Source organism: Motacilla alba, chromosome 5 (assembly GCF_015832195.1).
Source record: "Motacilla alba alba isolate MOTALB_02 chromosome 5, Motacilla_alba_V1.0_pri, whole genome shotgun sequence".
Taxonomy (NCBI): Eukaryota; Metazoa; Chordata; class Aves; order Passeriformes; family Motacillidae; genus Motacilla; species Motacilla alba.
In genome coordinates, this window is record NC_052020.1 from 30,634,428 (window position 1) to 30,659,645 (window position 25,218).

General features: G+C 38.2%; 2 long non-coding RNA genes across 11 annotated transcripts in view; one reads left to right on the top strand and one right to left on the bottom strand.

The window, feature by feature from the left end:
• Positions 1-16,605, bottom strand: part of LOC119701648 — a 116,170-nt gene extending 99,565 nt beyond the window's left edge. For 3 of the 4 annotated variants that reach the window (XR_005257125.1, XR_005257124.1, XR_005257123.1), the window contains exon 1: positions 13,746-13,945. This is a non-coding gene — a long non-coding RNA (uncharacterized LOC119701648). Of the gene's footprint in view, positions 1-13,745; positions 13,946-15,868; positions 15,983-16,487 lie in introns of those variants that run through there. The other variant, XR_005257126.1, reaches the window with a different exon arrangement.
• LOC119701647 overlaps positions 12,173-25,218 on the top strand; it is a 46,315-nt gene continuing 33,269 nt past the window's right edge. For 4 of the 7 annotated variants that reach the window (XR_005257119.1, XR_005257116.1, XR_005257121.1 and 1 more), the window contains exons 1-3: positions 13,419-13,752; positions 18,805-18,925; positions 19,597-19,669. This is a non-coding gene — a long non-coding RNA (uncharacterized LOC119701647). Of the gene's footprint in view, positions 13,049-13,418; positions 13,753-18,804; positions 18,926-19,596; positions 19,670-25,218 lie in introns of those variants that run through there. The other 3 variants (XR_005257117.1, XR_005257118.1, XR_005257120.1) reach the window with 2 other exon arrangements.

Genomic DNA, 25,218 nt, shown 5'->3' on the forward strand with positions numbered 1-25,218 from the left:
AAGGAGTTATGAATGGATAATTTACATGTACATTGAGGAGTTTAGATTAAAAATACTTAAATTAGCTAATTAGATCTGCAAACATTTGCACTGTTTTTCTGTTTCATCTAATCCTTGTGCTTTGAAAACTCCATTTTCTGCTTTTATTTCAATCTATGAAACATGGCGGTGAATATTGTGAGGTCATAAGTTGAAAAATACTCATATTTCTTTTTAGAGGAAAATTTCAGATAATAAAAGTTTAAAAACTACTAGAAATGCAATTTTAAGTCTAGGAAAAGGTGGGTAGCTGCTGCTGATGTGAATGCTAAGCAAGCAAGTACCCATCATTTTTAAGAGTTTAGGTAAGAGTACAGACTAATAGGTTTACATGACACTAGTAAACAACTAGTCAAAAATTTTTGCTCATCAGACAACCACAAAATCCTTTTCTTAGAGCTGTCTTTGCTCAGTACTTGACCATTACATGGTCAAATAGAGATACAAAACTAATTTTTGGTACCCCCACATATCTACAGAAAGCCTTATTGCTTTTAAATCATACTGCCTCATATAAATGAAAACAGGGTGAAGCAAATGGAAATTGTGTATTTTCTAAGCAATAGAATTCCACACTGCAATGCTAAGCTAACTATCACTTAGTTAACAAGACAGTCTTAGAGCTCAAATTCCTTCATTCCACTTAGACATTACATCCTTATTATGCATTCACCACTCTCTACAGGCCAATTCTGTAACACTTCATTAAAAGATACCTGGAAAATGAAAAAGCAAATAGAAACAGCACTGGAGTGCATTGCTCTGACCCCAAAACCCTTAATTATTTAAGGAATCACAGAATATCCTAAACTGGAAGGGACCCACAAGGATCACTGAAGTCCACCTCCCGGCCCTGAACAGGACAACTCCAAGAATTACACTATGTGCCTGAGAGCCCAAATGTTTCTTGAACTCTTTCAGGCTGGTGCTGTGACCACTTCCCTGTGGAGCCTGGTTCAGTGACCAAACACCCTCTGGGTGAAGAACCTTTTCTTAATATCCAACATAAATGTGCCCTGATATAACTTCAGGCTATTCCCTCAGGTCCTGTCACTGGTCACCACAGAGCAGAGATCGGTGCCTGCTCCTCTGCTTCTCCTCATAAGGAAGCTGGAGACAGTTTTGAAGTCTTTTCTACAGACCAAGTGACCTCAGCCACTCCCAATATGGCTTCCCCTCTAGACCCTCCCCATCTTCATCCACCCTTCATGTCCTCTTCTGGACTCTCTCTAAAAAGTCAGTGTTCTTATACTTACACCAAAACTGCCCCCAGCACTCGAGGTGACGCCTTCCCAGCTCAGAGCAGAGCAGGACAATCCCCACCCTTGCCTGGCTGGTGATGCTGTGCCTGATGCACCTCAGGAAAGGGTTGGCCCTCCTGGCTGCCAGGGCACTGCTGACTCATGTTCAGCTTGCCACAGACCAGGACCACCAGGTCCTGTTCCACAGTGCTGCTTCTCAGCCTCTCCATTCTCCATTCTGTCCACATATCCAGGGTGGCCCCATCCCAGGTGCAGAATCCAGCCCTTTCTCTTGATGAATTTCATGTGGTTGGTGATTGCACAGTCCTCTGATTTGTCGAGGTTTTTCTGCAGGGCATCCCTGCCTTTGAGGGAGTCAACAGCTCCTCCCAGTTTAGTATCATCATTAAGCATACCTAGTACACATTCCAGGTTTGTGTTCAAGTCATTTGCCCAAAATGGAACCCTCCAGAACCCCATAGGAACTACTGACAGTGACCCCATTTTGCATCCAACCCATGAACCAGTTGCTCACCCATCACATGATGTTTTTTTCCAGCTTTAGATTGGACATTTTACCCAAAGGGATACTGTGAGACACAGTATTGAAAGATTTACCGAAATTCATAAATATTAGACCAATTGGCTTCCCTTGATCAGCTAGGTGGGTTACCGTGTCATAAAAGGAAGTCAGGCTTGATAAGCAGGACTTTCCCCTCATGAAGCCGGGCTGGTTGTAATTGATGACTGTGTTGTCTTTCAGGTATTTTCCAATAATTCTCATAATAATCATCTCCAGAATTTTACCAAACACTGAAGTATTACTGACAGGCCTGTAGTTTTCAGGATCATTCCTCTCACCCTTTATGAAAATTGGGACAACATTAAGGCCTTGTTTAAAAAGTTTACAACCTAATTTTTGTTTAAGAAGAGGAAAGAACAGTCAATGTCTTACAAAATTCTACTGTAAGAGAATTTCAAGAATATGTAGGAGTTTGGTCCACAGAACTCAGAGGATTACAAAGGCAAGTTTTTTTCTTTACACTGACTATCCACATGCAGTTGGAAATAGGATGATTCAATGTCCACCATCTCATCTATATTCTCTGTCTTCCAAGATGTGATTCCTTGCTGTTCACTGAACAGCACCATTTGAGAATTATTGAGCATTACCTGGCTTTAATATATTCTAAGATTATGTAAACATTTAGAACATGCAGTTTTTGTGGTATTGCATTGGTTGTTCAGGGTTACCTCTAAGACATGTGAAAGAGAGAAGGTTAATTACACTTATGGAATGATGGTGCCACCCAAGCTGCCCTTTCAGAACTGCAAGACCAAGTAGCAGTTTTGCCACAATCAAACTTAAAAGGAAGAATTATTAATTAAATAATTAGTTAATAAGTTTCTATCCCTACTTATCACATCAGATCTTCAACATAGATTTCTCTGATTGAAAAAACCCATTTTGTGGGACACAGAGGAAGAGATTGCTCCTCAAGCACCTCCTGATAGCAGCATTCCTTAAACACTGAGAGTTTATTCCCAGTCACATAGGTTCAATCTGAAAACTCCACTTACAAATACCTGATTTAATTCCTGAGCACTTCAGGGGAAGCACAAACTAGGTCTTCTGCATTCTTTTTTTTTTTTTTTCTTTTTTTTTATTTTCTTTTGCACTCATAAGAAGTCTTTGACAAATTGTTTGCATTTTTCCTTTAACTTTCCTATATTTGTCCAGGAGTAAAAAAATTAATTACTGCAAACAATTAAGTACTTCTGAGTGCTATATAAATGCCAAGTGTAGTGAGAAGAAAACGGAACGTGGAATGATGGAATGATACCCTGGAGAAACAAGACCACATGGGCAAAAAATGAAAGAAGAGGAAAATGAGGGATAACAAAGACTTACGAATACCAAGAAGAAATTAGTAACGTGCAAGACAATTGCTTGTAATTGGCTTGTTTCCCCTAGTTTGTCAGTTCCTCTACATTAGAAGAAAGACAGGACAGATATCCGGTGAGCTCAAATTCCATTATGAACCTACCTGGAGGGTAAATAATGAATCACCAAAATGAGAGTCCTCTAGCAGATAATACTTCCCACACATACAACTGCTGATTTGTTTCACAAAATTGCTGATTTGTTTTACAGTCCACTGCTAAACTTAGCAAGATGGCTTTCATCTCTACCACAGAAAAGGTTGCTTTTGTCTCATCTTTATGCAAGTTGAACCCATTGTAATATAATATTCTGGGAATAGAACAGTATTTCTACAAACTGATGTTATTGCTGGGAATTGCCACTGGTACCTGAAATTTCATTCATGTTTAGGGTAAATATCATGTCTTTAGCGGTGTTAACAAAAGGATATCTTGGTCCACAAACCGAGTGATCAACATTTTTAGGAAAACATTGTTTCCCCACTGCATGAAAAAATGTGCTTTTGGAAATAGGCCTGGTTTTTGCACCTTCTGGTTCTCTAAACAATAAAGAAAAAGCCCCTTTTCTTCATTTGTGTAAGCAGAGTATCTCTTTTAGCAGCTGATTTTTTATAGTATATTGTTCATCTAAGCAAAAAATTATCACTAAATTAATTGTGCCTCTTTCCTTCATTTGCATATTTCTCCTAACATGTCCCCTTTTTTTACATAATTGATTAGCGTTATTTGGATATATATGTTTGCACAGCTTTGGAATGCCAATGTGGGTTTTTTCCTTCTCATGCTAGAGGGAACCATTTATTTCAAAGAGTTAAACAGCCACAGGGACCCTTGAGATGTTCTACATCCTCTAGCTGTGGTATGCACTCTGCTAAGCTTTGAAAGATACCCTATGCAGCAGCCCCTTTGAGGATATGGCTATGTAAACCATCCAGACTCTTTTCCTACCTATACTAAAGGCCTAGTGTCTCCAGGAAAAAAAAACCCTAACGATTCCTGTAATTGGAAAAAATTACTGCTAGAAAGAATCAACAACAGGAAACTACTGAAATGGATAGGTAATCCAAACACGTGCCTGAAATTCCATCATTCATAATATAATTGGTACAAATATTCTCAACAAAGCTCCACTGTTAGTCACAAATACCATTGTTTACATTGTTGTGATGCTTAGATTAACACAGATATAACTGTACCTTAAGCCTGGGACATTTGTGGCATGACATAAGTCAACCCCCTGTCACACAACTGTTTATCTTGCTACCTTTTAAAACAGAAGTGGCAGTCAGCACCAAAGATGCAGATCCCATATGTCCTGAAGTCCCAGAGCTGCATGGGTTTCTTCTGGAAACTGGGATCATTAAGTGAAAAATGCTGTGAAGTAAGCCCTTTAAACACAATAGCCAAATTATTTTCTCAGTCACTAACTGTAGCTCAGGAATCTTTACTCTGGCATCATTCCTCTTTCTCAAAAAATAGAAATTAATAACATCCCTCATGTGTGATGGCTCTATGTAACTTAATATTGTGATCTCTCCCATTAAGTATATACTTGCAGCCACTTAAACACAGTAAAATATTTAGTTAAGTGTGTGCAGGAAAGAGCTAATTTGGAGAAGGTATATTAAATCTCACATTTCCATAACTGATTTACATAGCATTTCACTACTGAAAATGAGGACTCGTCAGGCCAGCTGATCTCTGCTTCTTCATTTAAAGGCAGACAACCTTTCATGACCGCACTTCACTAACTACAACATATCAGAACTTCTCACTCACTTCTAAAAGGCTCCATGGAAAGTTAACTTTATCTTGACAGAAAAAGGGCATTTTTAAATCTTCCAGTTCAGACTCCTTTCCTAACAGTCATCTGGTTTGCTGTAAATTCTGATACCCTTTTTTGTTGTTCATGTAAGTATTCTATCACTGTAAGAGAGTGGGGATAGAGAGAAAGTGAGTCAAGGAAGGAAAACCAATTAAGGATGAAGGTAAAGAGCATGGGGAAAACAGATTCCTAAGAGGTTTTTTCCTGGCAGGAAAATGCAGGCATAGGTTGTGTGAAGGGTAGTGGGAATCAAGGAATTGAGTGATCTATCTGCTTCAACTGAATAAAAGATTTCTGGATGTAAGACATTTGCTGTTATTGGAAGATGAACAGAAGGGACAGAATACAGAACCTCTGTAAAATGAATAGACCCAAAGGAGACTGAAACACAGCACTCCAAATAATTTAGAAAAAACAACACTGAGGACAAACATTTCATTTATATAACTTGGCAGCCCAGAGCTAAAAAATGAAATGTGGATCTCTATTACTTGGCAACACCAAATGGCCAAAAATGGCCTTGTGTGAATAATATGCAAAGCAACTGTGAGTTTTAATTCAATTTATCAGAAAAATTATGAAAAGAAAGATCGTCTACTCTGCCAAATTTTAAACTGCTTTTCCAATCTGTTTTCCTGGGGGTTTTGTTATTGTTGTCAATTTTTTTTTAATTTTAGTGAATATTACATATCAAACACTAACAATTATTCTTCTATTTCAAAATATCATTCAAGCAACATAGAATTAACAACAAAATGCTCAGAATGTTCAGAATGTCTTTTAGCAATTTTGCAGAAGGAGTACACAATTCTATTCTTTTCCTTGAAGTTCATCATGCACTTAACACACTTCAAGAAACAACAATTAGGGGAAAAGGTTAGTACTAAGATTTGATACAGAGAGTTAAAAGCACATTTTTAAGAAAATACCCTGGTCTCCAGGAAAGAGCAACTCAAAATTTACAATATGCAATCTTTTCTTTATTTGGGCTTTTCCTACTAAAAGAGAAGTTTATAAAAGTTTCAAAAGATAATTATTTGCGAAATTACTGGAGAAGAAAATGACATGTTGAACATCCTTCTACATTAATTGCTTAGCAAACCTCTATATTTTTAACACATTTATTTCTACAAAATATTAATTCCAATTTTTAGTTTAGTCAAATGAGCTTTACAAGGTTTATGATTTTTTTATTATGATGAACAAACATAAAAGAGGGAGGAGTCAAAGATGCTATTTCTGCCTCTCTTCTGAATGGTGTTTTATCTAAAAATCTTCTTTTCAGCTAGTATTATTCAATTATGAAAACGAAAGCTCACTGATTTCAACAGCGCAAGAAATTGGCAGATTTTATGATCTGAGACATGCAGGCTTCTGAAGAAGCACCAATTTCATAACAAGATCTAGGAATTTGTGTTGTTCTACTAGGCTTAATTGTTCCATCATCCAAGGATAAAACCTCTTGTTTAATCTGTGTTCCCTTCAACATACCTTTGGACCAGATGATTGCATTGAAGTTCTCAAGATTTATCAGCTACAGGTAGCAAATCCTAACAAACGTTAACCCTAAAGAAAGCTTGATATAAAATTCTGGCCTTTGCAACTCAAAGGAAAGAAACTAAAGCAACACAGGCTGAAAAGAATTGAAAGTGTGTCAAGTCATCAAAATAAGGCCATTTATAGGACCTATTGATCAGGAAACTACAGACTTATTCCTGCAGCTTTGCACCAGTTGTGGGGAAAGCCTTGGAAAAGAGAAAATGGAAGAACAGCCAGTAAACCACATCTTGAATCAAGGATAGCCAACACGGTCTCAGGAAGGGAAGGGCATGCATGCCTCACTTAGTTGCTGGAATTGTTTGAGCCTGTGGCTGCCAATAAAAACATGGGGAATGCTGGGGATATCGTGCACCTGGATTTTCAGAAAACTCTTGCCAGAATTACTAACTGAGATTACTGTCTAATGTGCAAAGCCATAGTCTAATTTCAAACGGGCAAACGTGCCCTCACAGAAGTAAAAGGCTGCCCCTTGAGCAGGAAATAAGACAAGCCCCTCTAAATTGCAGGGAGATTTCTGATGTTAAGTCTTGGCATTATTAATAAGCATACAAATGCATTGTGAGATGAAATTAATATGTAACTACACTTGAAAGAATGAATTATGATGTATCATGAGGAGAAATAGAACATCATGTTGTTTAATATGAAGGTTTATTAATAATAAAATTGTCATTTTGCTAATTTTATAAAAGCAAAAACTAAATTTCAGCATTAAAGACTATCACCCCAAGGGGCACAGCTGTAATATCACACACAAAGCCAGTACAAAACTTGCTAGAAATACAGGCTTGAACACAGCAACAAAATTTTAAACCCAAGAGTCTCTGGGAAAAAAATGCTAAGAGTAACTGTGAAGCTGCAAATAACTAAATTGTCAATTTAGCTGCAGAATTGAACAGAAGAATCCAAATTTGGGTTGATCTGAAATTAAAGTGCAAAAAAAATTAAGGTGAAAAAAATATTAAGGACTAGGAAAACAAACTGGCTCAATTCTTCCTAAATGTTGTATTTCCAAATAGTATTAAAAAAGTGAAGGCACCAAGTTATGAAATAAGAAATTGGCAAAAAATCTCTTTAACTTACTGTGCAATTGAAAGCACTCACTCAGAATAAAAACAAAACCACATATCCCCTGCCATTTTCCTAGTCCCTAGAAGTCCGACTTGAATAAATGCACTAGAAGGGGTTTTTTTTCCTATACCACTGAACATATTTTTTCTTCCTTGGAAATTATTTTCCCTTAAAAAATGTATTTACATATTTAGTTGGGGGGCAGGGGGGAAGCATTTCTGAATCAGTGGAGAAACATCCCAGTCCTTGATTTAATCATTATTTCATACCAAGAAAATTTAGTTAATTTAACACTGACACCTTTAGATTAGACTACAAGTCTTTCTTTCAATCAGAAAAATGTGAGGATTCTGTGCAAACCTCTTCAACAGAGAGGATATTTTGTTGTCTAGTGAACATCAGCCTTCAAGCACTCAGCATTTTAAGTATCATAACCCCTACTGGATAAAAACTGTGGATAAATTAAATTCCAGGTAAACTTGGGGAATCACTTCACAGTGAATCGTTTCACAGATTTTATCTGTCTGGTTATCATAAACCATATCTACTCTCATTTTCCCAGTACAGAGAATATGAAACTCAAACTGTAAAGTATCAGTTTTAACATATTGGTCTAGAGGTTTGAATTTTAAAGATGAATCATAAAAACTGTTGCTTGATTTTTTCAAAAGCACAATAATTTTTTTTATCAATGTGTAAAATGAAGAAAAAATACTAGCCATGGTATCATGGTGATAGCCAGAGACAACTGTATAGTAAATGATATAACTTTTACTCCATAATACTTTTAGGGATGATAAATTGAATTGTCCTGTATTCATTTTTGTAGGTTAAAACATCTCTTTGATTCATCAAAGAAACAAAATACTTTTGTTTCTAAAATGAAGTCCTTTCTTTAAAAAAACCCAACAACACTTGCAAGGCTTGATCCTGTAAAAATAAGTAGAGGTAACACAGGGGAGACACAACCCTCCTTGGATTAGGAGGATTATGCTGGCCTCCAGTAGGACTTCTTCACAAGGTAGGAACACTTCCACTCCAGCTGTAACTACTAATAAGGGAAGAAAGAACCCACATTTCACCAAGTCTGCAGCCTGATAATGAGATATTGCTAAATATCAGACAGAGGAAGGATGCTTTGTGGCAGGTGATTCAGCATTCTGAGAGTTCCGTAGAGTAGCAACTCAGATCTTTATATTTACACAACAGGACTAAACAAAACAGGAGTTTATATCAGTGATTCACTCGCATGTTGAATATTTCCTTGAAATCCCTCTCTCTTCTGGTCACGTCCAGCCCTCTGCTTCAATGTCTGCAGAAAAAAATATAGCTATTTTCACAAGAGCTTGTAGCTTACTTCTCAAAGCAGTTTGCACAAATTCAATACTGCCTTTATCATGCCAAACCCACAAAACTAGGATGAGGTAAATCAGCAGTAGATGTGTTGAAAAAAAAAGCAAATATCATGTGTTGCATGTTTATACTACCTTTTTTTTTTTTTCACACGCAATCAACTACATGGGAATGAAACTTAACATTAAAATAACTTTTTGCAATATCAGGGATTTTTTTTTAGGTTGGGACTGCTGCTTCAAATTACAGTGAATGGGTTAAATGAATGAATGAAGGACAAGCGGATTTTCTGTGCAACACAGAAAATACTGATAACAATTGAATGGTATTTTGCAGAACAGAGAAATGCAGTTACGCATACATCACAAAGCGATACAATGTTTACTACTTGTTCATCATAAATCACGGATTAATGTAACCTGGCACCATAATTATAGTACTGTACTTTAGAAAGGCATGATACTGTGATAATTTAGACACTAATCTAAGTAGAGCCCTGGCAAACTCTGTCATTTTAGAGCATCAGGTCAAAAAAGCAAAAATGACAAATGTTTTAAAAAAGGTTTTGAAAAACCTCAGCGGAATAGCTGGGAATCCAGATTTCATTGAATACAAACCACTAAAGCCTGAGGAGAAAGGGAGTTCCTCAGCATTGCCCTGGTTTTGGCACGGTGCTTGGTGTTCGAACAAGACAATTGGAATATGTGTTTTCCTGTAACAAAAACTAAATTGGCATAAATTTTGAAGACAGAAGAAAAACAGATACCACATTCAGGGTCTATATCTCAATGGCTAGGATAATGAATTAGACAAGTTATCATGGTTTGAATCAATCTTTACAGTACAGGGCAAACTGTGCCTGCGCATGAATGAATAAAGCAGAGTTAATTAAAAAATCTTATTGCTAAATCTTGGATATTTTTTACTTCCTTTTATATGTGTTTATCATTTAAAAGATTCCATTGTGCCATGTAATGTGGATGTAGATGGAGGAGGAAAGCAAGAAATCTTAATTTGTTATGGTAAAACAACTCTAAGAGTATGTCTGCTTCGAAAGATATTGTCACTATTGCTAAGATTACGAACTATGGTAAGGTGCCTTGGATTTGTATGAGGAACACGGCACTGGAATCAGCAAGATTTCCAAGAGTACATAATTATTTTTAGAGATGCTCCACACAACTCCACTTCAAGAACCACTGGATTACAAAACTGAGTCTTCACTATATTTTGACATTCAAAGGTACTAAGCACAAGCCTCCTGAGAGGAGCCAGTGTCACACTTGCTCACAGAATTCATTGCTAAAAGTTTTTAAAAACAAGTAATGAATTAAAAATACCACTACAGAGCATTCAACGTGTTTCTTGTAGTTTGAAAGGATAGGAAAAGGCCCAAAGTTTTTAAGAAATCATAAATTTTCTACTAAGTTCTCTCTAAAGTTAGCAACTTAATTTAGAAGCACTGAAAAAATAACTGAATTACTGAGAGACACATAACAGCTAGAAGTCATAAAGAATAAAAATAAAATACAAAGTCATAAAAATCATAAAACCCGTAAGATTTGAGAAAGTGTCATGAAGCTGTGTCAGGGGAGATTTAGATTGGATATTAGGCAAAAGTTCTTCATCCAGAGGGCGGCTGGGCAGTGGAACAGGCCCTGAGGGAAGTGGTCACAGCACCAGCCTGTCAGAGTCCAGGAAGCGTTTGGAGAATTCTCTCAGGCACGTGGTGCAATTCTTGGGGTTCTCCTGTACAGGGCCAGAAGCTGGACTCAGTGATCACTGGGGATCCTTTCCAAATCAGGACATTCTGTGATTGCACTCAGTGATTCTTTCTGTCTGAATTAAGACACAAATCCTATCTTGAAATTAAATACATATATATGTACCTCATTAGTTATCCCTTATTTCAGAGGTAATTATTTATTACCTCTCAAAGTGTCTTCATCATAAGTACAGTTGTTTGGACGGGCTTCTTAAAGGCCAGATGCAGGGAGCCAACATACAGCAACAGAACTGCACTGAGAGGCCTAAAGCCCCAAAAATTACTCTTTCAACTCAGCAAAACCACCAGTCCAGAAAAGCCCCATCTCTCTTTTCCATTTTATGCAGTAAATGAACACAGTTCTTACTGTGCTTGAGGCAGGAAGTGCACTACATCTGAAATAGTTTCCAAATACAGTAATCACCTCTTTGCAAAGAGAATTGTTCAGCTTTTGAGACAACTAAAATGCCCTGAATTACCTTCTCTGCCACCCTTGGCATCTGTGTAAGAATGAGCAAGATTGACACAAAAAAACCCTGATAGGCATTAATCCCCTGTTGACAGAACTGTCATATTCAGTCAAGTACAGTTGATGCAGATAACGATTTAGGCCCTGTAAAATACCAATGTTGATAGTTACAATTTTTAGCTGTCAGATTTTATTCCTCTACCAGCAAACTGTTTTCTACTAAAAATTTTAACTGGTTCTCTGAACTATAAAGAGAAAAAAAGTGAAGCAGGAAGATACCAAAGACAAAGCTGCAATTACAGAAGGTCCTGGTGACAACAGCAAGCTCTGGAACCTTGCCCATCTGGTTAATTACGATGTCATCATCCGCTCAATGCTCAGTGTTTACAGGGCTTTACTTCAGGGCCTATCATTTATTCTATATATTAACATCTAGAACTATAACCATGATATAACCTAGTCATTGGAAAAGGCCACAAACCCTGCTATGGTATGTCTCAATGCCAGTGGTGCAGCTTTACTGCATCTGAGACAGAACCACAAAAAAACACATGGGTTTTAAAACTGAGGAAAGTCAGAAAAGCACTGCTAAGTGGAGGTACTTTGAAGTAACTGATAGCTCTGTACTTCTTATGCTGTGCAATTCAAAAAGTGCCTGCAAAGGGTGCTAATTAATTAACTAACACATATCCACAGCAGGAAACTCATCCTACTGGAGATATGTCTCATTTAGAATATTAAAATGTATGGACTGAGGCTTAGATGTTGGGCTTCGATTCCTTTTTTCCCATGTTCAAAACCAGAAACAGATGTGGAATATCTGTTTATGATTTCTACTGTAGTGTATAGATCAGGAGGAGCTCCACTGAGTAAAGCCAGATTACATATAAATTATTTGCCTTGTAAATATTGCAGAGGATGTGGAATTAGAGCTCTGGAAGTTGTTTCAGACCGCAAGATCTCCCTCTCTCTCTCTAATGTCTCAATAACAAACCTCGCATATCTCTGTTTCCAAAACGGAAGACATTATTCCCAGTCAGACCTAACCCTGCCCAGAAGCAAACAAATGTTTTTAAAGCCTAAAAACCATGGCTTTTTTTCTTCAAAAGTCTCCCATGACTGTTATCTAGTCCATTGCTAGAGAAAATGGTATTTAAAAAGAAAAGTGTAGTACTGGAAAGTCAACTTCTTGCATTTGACAGAATATTTGTCACTGCCCTTGAGGTTCTTTCTTTTCAGATCCAAGATCTTGAAGATGCCATATTGTGACTTGCTCTACACTACAAACTAGCAAACCTCTAAATAAAGTAATATTTTAGTACTAGAAAATACACAGGAAAACCTCTTAACACCAATAGATATATTGTTCTGATATGGGTTCTGATACAGGCTGATATGGGTACCATTTTTAAAAGTCTATCACTAAATAAATGCATTGAGGCAAAAGCATATCTCTGCCTGGATGCTCCTGTGCATAGACAGGACATTTTTTTTTCCTCCTACCTTTTGAAATTTACACTTGAAATATTTAAAACCTATTATATCAGGAGAGACCTGAAAAGGTGGTTTCCCCTCTGGTGTTCCCCACTTGATAGTTGGCCGGGCAGCCAGAGGGAAACTGCTCACGCTACTTTGTACAGCCCTGTCCGAGTCACCTGCGCTGAAAGCCACCCCTGAGGGGCTCCACAGGCGGAATGTCTGCACATCCCCTGAGCCAGCCGTGCCAGCGGCACCTCCCGCACCCGGGCCGGAGGCTGTGGAGCAGCGGGGCTTCCAGGCTGGTATGGGCTGTGGGGGCTCCAGGACGGGGGACAGGGGGGATTCCAGGGCCGGTATGGGCTGCGGGGTTCCCAGGACGGGGGACAGGGGGGATTCCAGGGCCGGTATGGGCTGCGGGGTTCCCAGGACGGGGGACAGGGGGGATTCCAGGGCCGGTATGGGCTGCGGGGTTCCCAGGACGGGGGACAGGGGGGATTCCAGGGCCGGTATGGGCTGCGGGGTTCCCAGGACGGGGGACAGGGGGGATTCCAGGGCCGGTATGGGCTGCGGGGTTCCCAGGGCGCGGAGGTCGCGGAGCCCCGCGGCGAGCGGTGCGCGGGCGCCCTCTGCTGTCCCGCCGCGGCAGCGCCCCCGGCCGCGGAGGCGGGTCCGGAGCTGCGGCTCCGCGGAGGGCCCGGGGCAACGAGAGCAGGGACACGGGTGGGAAGGCACGGCACGGGCCAACCGGGATCAGGGCCGTCGGGGCAGTCGGGAGTTGGCAAACAAACGCTACCAGGACCTACCAGATAAAATACGTATTTTTCTTTTCAAATTAAAGGGTACAGCTGTTATAAATAAGGGGTGAGAATGCCACTGCAGTGTTAAAAAATGTGTGGGCGCACCCGTGCGCACGGACATCCTTCTGCCCGCTCAGCGGTTCCGCCAGGAAGGCCCCTCAGCCCCGCAGCTGCAGCGGCACGGCTCTCTCTGCTCTCTTACCTGGCAGGTGAGTGCATCGGCCTCAAAACATGACATTCAAGCAGCAAAAGTATTCAAGCAATCAGGTCTTCTAGGTCTTCTGTTTCTTCCGTACCAGAAAGCAGCCTGAGGGAATACAAGATACCACATTTCGCCTAAACCGGGCCAAACCAAGCCCGGGCTGGCAGGGCAGCTCCTGCACGTCCCTGACTGCCAGGGAGTCGCTGGCTTTGTCCCTGCCCTCGGTGCGGCCAGTCATCCGGGGCAGCTGCCAGCCCTCGGGCTCGGGCAGTCCGTTGTTTCCATGTTTTAGTGTTTTCTTAATCTTGGTAAAGGGACCGGACAAGCAGAATGCTTATGGTAAATAAATTTTTGTTTATAACTCTGTCCACTTCAGGGAGGTGGAGATAGTGCGTGGACAATATCCTGTGTTAAATGGGTATAGAATGAAAATAAACAGCCTACAGTCTTCAACCCATTTCAAAAACAAGAATATTTACCAGATTATTACATTTATGAATTTAAAGAATATTTATTTCATGAACCAAAATCAACTAACAGGTCACTTGAGGAAGGCTATATCTGGGTAGTGAAAATCCTGGAACTTTTGAAAAAGAGAACCACTTTTTTTTCATTGCATCAATTGTCTTAAATAAACAGTACACTAAAATGAGGCCTCATACTAAACACCATCATTTTAATGGTTTTCAACAGAAGGAAATGGAAAACATTGGTGAAATTAACCTGACAGATGAGGTAGCAGAGCTGCAATTTTAGAAGTAATATCCTTCCACAAGATCCAAGACAAATGAAACAGTCCGGTGTTTTTCTGTAGGCTCCTTATTTTTTTTTCTGTTGCTTTGGCTGGCAAGCCCAAATATTTTAGCATGAATTTTATTACTGAGGAAAACAACATGATTATTTAATGAAGATTACATCAGAGATGCATCTCATACCTCTAATATCATAATATTAACTTAAGAAAAAAGTTTATCCAGCTGTTCTTATTAAAAACTCAGTATATCAACAAGAAAATTGAAGCTATGGGTTTTTTCCGTGTTTTTCTGAAATGAGCATTCACAGAAATTAGAATTTCTGCAAAGTGTTTTTCCTTCACTAAATTCAAAATCTCTGATGAAGATTCCAGTGAAAAAATGTAGACACTAGTCAGAAATATATTCTTCTATAGAACTATATCTGTGTCACTCTTTTACCATTTTCCCTTTTGATGATTATTGTGATGGGAAGTGTTATTGGACCCCATGAACAAAATACTGATGACAAAAAGGAAAGGAAATTACAGAAATGTGTGTTTCTGATTCATTTGGGTTTTTGAAAATATTTTCCTTCTGAATTTACTGTGTGAATTCACACACTTGTTCTTTACACTACAAGTATCTTTACTTACATTTCAGTCTACCAGAAGGACTGAAATGTAAATTTAGTCCAAACCTCGAATGACCCTTTTAAAAAGTACCAATCCGCTGAACAGTGTCACAGACTTGCCTGGAGGTTGCCAACAAGGATAGCAAATTTCTTGGGAAGCCTGAAATACAGGACACTTGCCAGTCTATACTATTTAAGATTCTTCTGATTTGTGTACATGTAATGATCATTTGAGCATTTTCAGGGATGGTTATTAAAAGAGAGTGAGCACTAAGAGGACCCTAATTGTTCCCTGACAGCATTACCTGGAGTTACCTAAACACACCAGAGTGTGGTTCCATCAATAACTTCGTTGTTGTAGACAGGGAGAAAAAAATAATTGTTTTTCTTTCCTATGTAGTCAAAGCATAGAAAGGAATCTGATTATTTCTTCATAGTGGAGGCAGTCCTTTATCCCTACTAAAACCAGCAGCAATTTGCATTTGCAGCACAAAAAATGTGGTATGGGGTTTTATAATAGCTGCCCACTTCTCACTTAACAGAAATAAAATTATTTTAATTCCATGTAAACAGCCTTTCAGTCATATGTCATATTCTAGTTAAGACTGACCAGTACAGAATTTGATTTGTGAGAGAAGTCCAATGTAACTGGCAGAATTGTCCCAGGAATAATCGATAAGGATTGATGTTGGAAAATAAACAGGGTAGATATCATCTGCTGGGAAACACAACTGAGAGAAAGTAAGAACAGGAAATACCTGAACTGCAGGTCCCACGTGACAAAAAAGCAACATTAAAGAATGTTTTTCTTGGCCTTCACTTAACAGATGCTTTCTCCAAAAGATGTTCCTTAATTAAAATACCAGTATTCCCTAGGTTTGAAAGAAAATAAATCATAACTGATACATTATAGACTACTTGTTTTCAGGTTTGAATTATCTACTTCATGCATGTAGACAATATGATCCTCTTAACCAGTATTATAAAGCTTCTTAGCATCAAGAATATGCCATCAAACAGCAACCTCAATAACCTTAGAGGATTTTTGATCCATGTTTCTGATTTATGCTGAAGTTGTTTAGTGAAGATTGAAATTTCGTGGGCTCTGCTCAAAGAGAACATAACATTATGCATCCCACACACAGGGATTCCTGCAAAAATAGGTATGGTTACTTCAAACTGCAAGAAATATAAATACTTCAATTCCAAACATTAGAGAACAAAATTAAGTACTTGTGCTCACACTTTCAACAGGAAGAGAAGAAATAATCACAGTTTACAGGAGGGTCTCTTTGCACCTGCAGTTTAGTTGCTGCAGTCCATCATCTCCACTACCTTTGAAAGTATACTATTTAAAAAATGTTAAGCCACACTTACGAAGAACTCTGAGTGCTTCCTGTGCTGTCTCCTTGCCTCAGTCTCAACCAGGGCTGGAATCTAATAACTCGGAACTAGTGATTTCCTGGCAGAATATTGTATTTCAGCTTGCAATCATTCTTTCTGGGAATTGAGGTAGTGCTGTGGAGAGCATTGAATCCATAACTGTGCAGGCTGGATTAGATCTACTCTAATCCAATGTTTAAAAATAATATTTACCTTACTTTAGTGGAATTTTAGCCATTTCCTTTATTGCTTTGATAATACTGCAGATATAGTTCTAAACCCAGATGGGAAGGAAGGAAAAAAAAAGTCCCAGGGAAAATTAGGGAAGTCTCTATAAATGTGACTTTTTTCAGCCTTCTGATATATGCATGTTTATACATGTATATAATACACAATCAATTATGAAGAAATAATTTACTGCAAATATTTATATAAAGCATGTTGGCACCAAGGATTGCATACTATTTGACATATTCTGTTCTCTTTATTGAAAATGTATTGGTGCTTTCTAATGTGCTGTTGATAAGAAGGCAACCACAACATTAATCTTCCAGGGTTTAGCACTGCAGATTTCCTTCACAAGAGACGACACGAAATACATTCGTATTTTTGTATTCTTATACCAGATCCATATATATCTAGCAAGCACCAGCTTATTTTCACCAGTCCTGAAACAGTTTGGCTGGATGCAGCCTGGAGATTTATGAATACCACTGTAAGGATCAAAGTTTTTTGTCACCATGTCTGGTTAACATAGGCAATTATTAAAAGGAAGGAGAAAACTATTTGTGCCAGAACTTGGACCCTTTAATAACTCAGAGTTCTATGTTTAGAACAGAACAAGGAATTACAACACACAATATTTTGAGGCTTTATTTCCAGTCATTTTATTCCATTCAGGATTTCAAATAGAAATCCTAAGCTGCCACAGGTTTTGTTTTTGCATGAACAGTTCTTCCACAAACAGGGCAGAAATTCCTTTCAGACAGGAATCGTTATTTAAATACCACATGATTCCACCCAGTTACAAATACATTGGCAGAGCAAGAAAATTAAATTGGGGGGAAAGACTTGGCATATTTCATCAGTTCAGAGAATTATGAAATAAAGTTCTAGAGGATCTGCAAACCCAAAACACCACAAAGGTCGCTTATCCCTAGCTATTTATTCTACTATGCTTAATGACAAGTTTTGCAAGCAAACTATTTGGCAAGAGTTTCATCCTGAAGAAATTAAAATAACAATAGTAAAACTCAACGGTTATATAAAATCATATATGTTTAGAGATACACAATTTGGGTGATGAGGTTTTTCCTCAAAGAAAAAAAGAAAAAACCCTTCAAATTGCTACTGACTGGAAAAGAGAGGCTGCCTAAAGTACTTGGGGTGATTCAAGTTCACACCTTTCTCAGGGGAAAAAAAGAGTTCACAGTCCTTCCTCAAAATCCAGAGAATCATATTATCAGTCTTAGGTCTCAGTTCAACCTGGGATTCATTTTTTTCCTGGCTCCTTGCTTTCAGGATGCTCACTTCTCTTCTGCAAGAGAATGTTAGATCCACCTTCATCCCTGTAATGCTTACTGGCCTCAATCCCCACATTGTCCCTTTAAAGCCTCTTTGAGGCAGTTCCCAGCCTGTCCATGTATTTCTGTGGACAATATTCTTTCAGAACACCTGGTTTTGGCAATTGCCTTGAGTAAAGCTGAGGACATAATTAGGTCTTCCATGGGCCTTGATATGTAGAAGATTTACATATCCCCTTACCAGGATGGAAGAGTTATTCTGAAATTAAAATAGTCACAGTCTCTGGAGTTTTAGAAAATGTGGACTTTGCCTAAATTTTCTATTTGGCCACAACTTTCACAAGACATTAAGTAGCAGTGGGTCCATTAAAAGAATGTTCATGTCTTCTACATAAAGAAGTGAAGAACTTCAGAAGACCTCTGAAGTGAAAGTAGGAAGACTTAACTCATCAAAATTCTTTTCAGTTAGTTAGGAAGTTTTATTCTTATACAGACTTCAGCATTACCAATACTAGAGAGCTCTAGAAGGTACAGGAATTAAGGAATACTATCAAGGAACTAAAGCCATACTTCTTAGGTCTTGACGATTTGTAATAAATCTTAACAGTATTAAATCTCATGGGAAATTATATTTAATTTCCTTTTGTTCACTATCTTTTTTTTTAAGATACCATGGAAAGTTAGGGGAGACTCGTCCCAACTTTTCGAGACCCAATCTATCATAAATCCTTAAACTTACTTGTTAGTCTTTTTAACAGACTGTTGCTTTCCTTTTTCTTGTGTTTCAGCATTTCCTGATACCATCAGAGACCACAGGTGGAGCGTTGAAATAAAGCAAGAAAGAGTTTTCTCCTGATGAGATGTCCAGACAGACGTGACTAAAGAGATGAGCAGCTACCCACATCCTAGGTATGAGGTTCCATTGTAATATTAGTGCAGGGGAATTTCATCCAATATGTTTAATTAATTTTGGTACTTTTCATGCTAATTATTTTTCCCTGCCTCAACATATTGTGACCTGAGGGGTTTTTTAAGAGAAAATAATCATTAGAATACTCTCAGTAATATTCTGGGGAAAAAAGGAAAAGAAAAAAAAATTGAGAAACAAGTTCTGTATTGTTTCACTATATTGTTTCACCAACACTCCTTTTTATTTAACCTTTTGGACATTAGGCACTGTCTTTATTTTAAATTATCTTCCTTTAACTATCATCTAAGAGTAACTGTAGCCACATTGTTTCTTCTGTGGTAATAGCCCATAAAAGAGTGGAAGAATAGGGTGAAGGAATGGTTTACCCAGCCTTCTTTGACCAAAAGATCTACCCAAATATTAAAACTAGCCCTTTTTTATATTGAGGGTGGCAGAGCACTGGAATAGGCTGCCGAGGGAGTTCGTGGAGTCTCCCTGTCTGGAGACATACAAAACCCATCTGGACACGTTCCTGTGTCACCTGCCCGAGGTGATGACTCCACCTTGGCAGAGGGATTGGACTTGATCTTCAGAGGTCCCTTCCAAACCTGGCTACTCTGTGATTATGCAGTATCTGAAATACAAGTGTACGTTTTTTTCTGTCTCACAGGTTTCTTTTTCCCTTAGTTCCAGTGCAATTATGTCTTTCAAACCATCTGGAAGGCTGAGAAACAGCTGACAAAGTGAGTTTTCTTTTCTGCACAAAATATTTAAGCAAAAATGGTTTCATTTTCATCTACTTTCTTCATGCAAAGCAAAGATAGATAACCATCCTTCAGAAAAAATCCAGCTGTGTTAGTTCGAAGGTCATCTTTTGAAAACTATGTGCAGTATGTATCTTGTATGCTTCTATACACAATTATTACTATCCTTGGTTTTGTTAGCATGTCCTAACTATCAACCGCAACTCCTGTTTTGCTTGGCAAGCCTCCCAACAGTCAACAGATGTTTTCTCCCTCCTATTTCTTCCCTGAACAAATGACTTCCAAATGATATCATCTCTCCGTGAACATAGAGTGAGTCCCTTTGTCCCGGGGTTCTCTTCTGAGCCCTGGTGTTTAGAAACTTGGTAAATAAAAAGGACCCATTTTCTGAGACAGTGCAAACTTCATGTCTACAAAATTATACTATGGACCACCAAGGCCAACAGACAGTATAGCCAACCAGGCTTACCTCTAAAGTGTCAGAAGGCAAGAGTCTCAGTTATGAAAATCTGCAATTCATAATGGATTTGCATGGCATGCTTCTCTGCTCAACAAAACAGATTCCATTTACCTGCTGGAAAGCTTTATTTGATAAGTGATTTGGTGCTTGACACACAGTATCCTACAATTGCCTATAAGAACCACTAAGATTCAAAGAATATGCATAGATCATCTGATGCTACTTCCTTTTATAATTTCTTTAGTGGAGGCAACATATGATATGGAAAGAAAATCAAGAATTCTCAAGCTTGGGCTGAATTGAAATATCAAAGTTTAGTCATCTAACTGTTTCATGCTAAAGGTCTAAAAATAAAACAGGTATTTTTGGAGTTAACCTTCTAGACCAGAAAAAAAAAAATCAAGAGAGAGTATTTTTCAATTAGCACTTATTACTGTTAAGAATCCTGGATATCTTTTAAGACTCAGCTGAGCTATTTTTATTTATCTAAAAATCTCAGTTAGTTAAAAGTACAATTTTGCAATTTGTGTTTGAAATAAGTTTGATAAAGTACAGTAGATATACTTCCAGGAAGGGACATAATTACTAGCATTTGAAAAGCACGTTTCAATGGACATTTGAACAATAAACTTCTCAGGTAGGGCATGGTGCTAATAACCCCAAGGTTGTGGGTTTGATCCTCATATGGGCCATTCACTTAACAGTTGGACTCAGTGATCCCTCTGGGGCCCTTCCAACTCAGGATATTCTGTGATTTCTGTGATTTTTGTGACTTCTTTCTCTCCAAGCAATTTGCAGTTCTAAAAATGTGATATGCAAAATGAAAGGAATTTTTGAAGAAAGAAGGATTCTGTATATCTTATATCTTACTCTCCTAGTTTTCCAGCACAGAGAGTTATGGCTGTTCAAAGAGGAATACTCCATTCTCTTACATAAAGTTACTCTTCCAGGCTGTCTGGTGTTAGCAGGACTTCTTATAACCCTCCTCAGAACTGCCCTCTCCCTGTGCAACATGCATGCTCTGGTCTGGGATCCAAGTGTTCAACGTAAATCTTAGACAAGATGAGGAAAAACCTTTCTTCAAGAATTTTCCATTGCCTGAGATTGTCTGCAATGGTGCAATGCTAGCATTTCAGCTGGTAGGGTCTTTCTACCTCTGAAGAGTTGCTCTTTGCTGAATACAAAACCCATCTCTAGCAGGTACTCTCTGTGACATTATGCTTGACTTTATTTTTAAAATCCTTTACTGACACTGGAAAATCCTAGCCACAGTCCTGTGAGGGATTGGCATATTATGAAACCAGAAAAAGGTGCAGAACAATAAAAAATTACTTATCCAGACCACTGAGACAGACAGCATTTCAGATTTGAAGTAAGAAGCAGAAATTCCTGGATGTCAACTGCATAATCGACTACAGATTCCCTTTGAATAATACATACAGAATCCAAAGGCAAAAGATCAGTAGAGACTTAACTGCAGGCTCAGGTGGAGCAGAAGGTTTTCTAAGACTGCAAACTCTGGGTTGTTGTCAGTAACCTTGGCATGGTTGCTTCCTTTACCCACACCTAAGGTGTGGAAAACCAGTCTGGCAGCTTCCAAACCAGTGTTGGTTTGGCAAAAGCTCCTTTGTGGTGAGGAGTGGCCCTCACAAACAAGAGCTGTCTAACCATCATTCCCCTGGCAGTGGGAGCAGCAATCCCTACTCTCCACGGTCTTTCCCTATAACAGACTTCCTGAACATCTGTCCCCATGCTTCCTGTGGCAGGACCCCTCCCCTGAGGCAGCAAAATTCATGTTCTGAAGCACTGGGACAGTTCTGGTTGAGAATCACAATTTTTAATGACCAGTAAGTAGTTACTTTCAAGATCATTACTATTCCAAAGGGTCTATATTTTTAATCCTAAAGGTGCCAATGTAAGAAAAGCCACAAGGTGCCAAGGCTTAGTAGCTAATAAGCTGATTCACTGTCTCCACCTTTCACTATGGTTGAAATCTTAGACTCTAGTTTTACTGCTCTTCAGGGACCTCTGACACATCTTTGAGATCTGTGTTGAGATTAAACAAAAAAATTGTGAGCATGGACCACCTACACAGAGTTAAACCATTTGAAACTAAATACTTTTCTGATTATGCAGTGTTGAAATCCTTACAGTTAATACAGTTTAGCTTATTCTGGATTGCAAATTCTCAATTTTATTTAGCATATAAAGCTAAAGCCTGGAATCAGTCAAGCCATTTTTCACTATAAGTAATGGTTCTTCCATTTGATATACACTAGGAATCATCTCTCGGCAAGATTTTCCCCCATCATTAGGTTTTGTTCTCATAACAGAGCCATTGGGTTTGAATCAAAAATGTGGTTCTCTAACCACAAAAATCCAACAAGGAGCACAAAGTAAAAGAATCCTTAAAAGGCTTCTGGTTTTGGTTTTAATTTTAAATATAATATTAGTAAAGCACTTTTAAAATTAGATATGTCAGAAATCTACAAACAGAGCACCGAATATAAATGGAATGCAGCTTAAAATCACAAGTCTTCATATGCAGGCTTCACATGCAGCTACTTCAAAAGTATAATTTTGAACATCAAAAATACAAGAATGAGGAGAAAAGTTATATATCCTTATTAGTTTCCATCTTCTCTTTGTAGAAAATGCTGGCATAACCCTTCAAAGCTCTGGTGTATTCTGAAGAATTTGCTACCTTCAAATTCATTAAATGATCTGCAAATTTTACTGAAGTTTTGTGCTAATGTCTAATAAAATAACTGACCTCAGTAAAAAGAAGTTACCATCCTTCTAAAGATACATTTTGTATTTTATTGTGACTGATCCAGAATTAACGTAAAAAACTCCCTTCACATTAGTTTTTAGATATGACTTTGGGGTTCCTTTGCTGCTTCTTCAACTGTTTGTTATGAACATGAAATGTTACACCTCCTCAATCACTAAATCACATTGAGTTGCCATTGTGCTTGATAATCTATGGGTATATGTTTCATTATTTTATATTCTAGAAGAAAATAGATTACTGAGAAAGACACAATGTTTTCTACAAATACATGTTTGATAAATGTTTTTTGCAAATCAAATTAAAAAATCCCAATTTTTATAGCTTCATTCCATGACATTCAAAGATTTCTTTCTAGTCATCTGGGGACATTTCTATAAAGTGGATAGTCACACAAATCCATATTTCTGAGCTTACTGACTTTAACGGAGCTACATAAAAGAAAAAAATGGCCTATTTTTGCTAATAAAATGCTAGATAAAAGAAGGAGTCATATGAAGTCAAAAAATCACTAATTACAGCTGTACCCCACAGTCTGAATTTATCCTCTGCAGTGTGTTCCTGATCTACTTGGCCCAAGAAGTATGAAATAGTGAAAGACTTGTGGGACAGTCATGACTACATTTCAACACCCCCATTCCACAGAAAATGCATCTCATTCATAGAAGAAAACCATGAAGATAGCTAGGTTCAGAATTTGCTATGTATAACAATCAAAAACGGTCCTGAAAAGAAGTGTTGATAATTGTGACAAAAAATATTTGAATATATTATTGGTGTTGTGCCAGATACATGCTCCATTTACTTTTTTCTCAGACAGAGGTTTTCTTAGTTAGAAGATTTCATTGCCCTCATAACTGCTTTATTTCTTCCAATTTCTGCCTCTCATAAGCTATCTAAAATGCAGAGCAATGGCACTCTGCCGTGCATCTCAGCATATCACTTCCCCATCTGTCCAAATCAGGTGCCTGTCCAGACTAAAATGAAGCTTTTCTCTGTTGCACATCTAGACTTAATTCTGAAGGAAATCCAAGGCTGTGAATAATGGGATGTGCAACTGCATCTGACTGCAACACAGAATCAAAATGCTGCTTGGGCAAGTGTCCATCACCAGCTTAATGCGTGGCAGGAAGTCCTGGACCTCTTTCGTAGTGCCTCTGTAGCTGCTGTCTCTCACAGATGCCTCTTGCAGAGGTCAGACAGATCCTGTCAGATCCTGTTCTGGAGACCATTTGTCACAATCTCCTAAAATCTCATCAGCAATACAAATTCAATTACCACTCACGGTGCCATTAATTGCCTTATTTCTTATAAAAAAAATAAAAAAAAAAAGCACTGAGCTTTCTCTCTAATAGGTAGTCTTGGCTATTAAATCAAGTTGACCATGATTTAACCAGTTCTGAATAATCTTTCACCATGTTCTCACTGCCAATAAATGCTATTTCATGTCTGATTAAGATGCCCAAATTAGACTTCACCTTTTCTGACATGAACAGAATTTTGGCAGTTTATTATCTGCTATGAGAAATTAATAAGACTTTCATTTTTTCTGGATTTAGAATAGTTCTGCTTCCAAATTACTTACAGGTTACTTAAGCTATTAATTCATTCTCTGAAAAAAACATTTTTGCTTGTTCACAAATGTACCAACAGCTTCATTGTATGCTCCATGGTCCTCAAATTGTGAGATATATAGTAAAATATAATTCTGTGGTTAAGAGTATAGTACAACCAAACAACAGCACTCCTGAGGTGTCCTAGATTTTTTTTTAATCAGAAATCTATTATGATTTTGTCATTGAGTTTTGGAACTCACTTTCCTGGCCAGTCTGTTCTTGAATCTTGCTATGTTCCCCTATAGGCTTTGAAATCTCACAAAATACATTGGTTTATATGCCATGTCTGACATTTTTCATAATAATTTCTCATTTCATGCCACCGTCATCACTTCAGCTGTAGGAAAAACTGGAGGAGCAACTAAGCAAGGTTAGAAGATGTTTTAGCAAACAGTCCAATGTACACTTTAACTAGACACATTGCCCTAGAAAAGGGAACAAAATTGGAGAGTTACAACTATACAGCTCTGCAACACTAAAACCACCAAAGAGATCAATGGCAGAGACTGACTTATGCACAGCTTTCTGTCTACTCCCATACTCAGTCCTCTTCCATGAGCACTTCCAGGACAAAACTTGAGTGTCTACAAAAACTGCAGATTTGGAAATACCCAATGATAGTCTCTACAACAGAATCATCTAGGTGAAGTTCAGGGCCAAA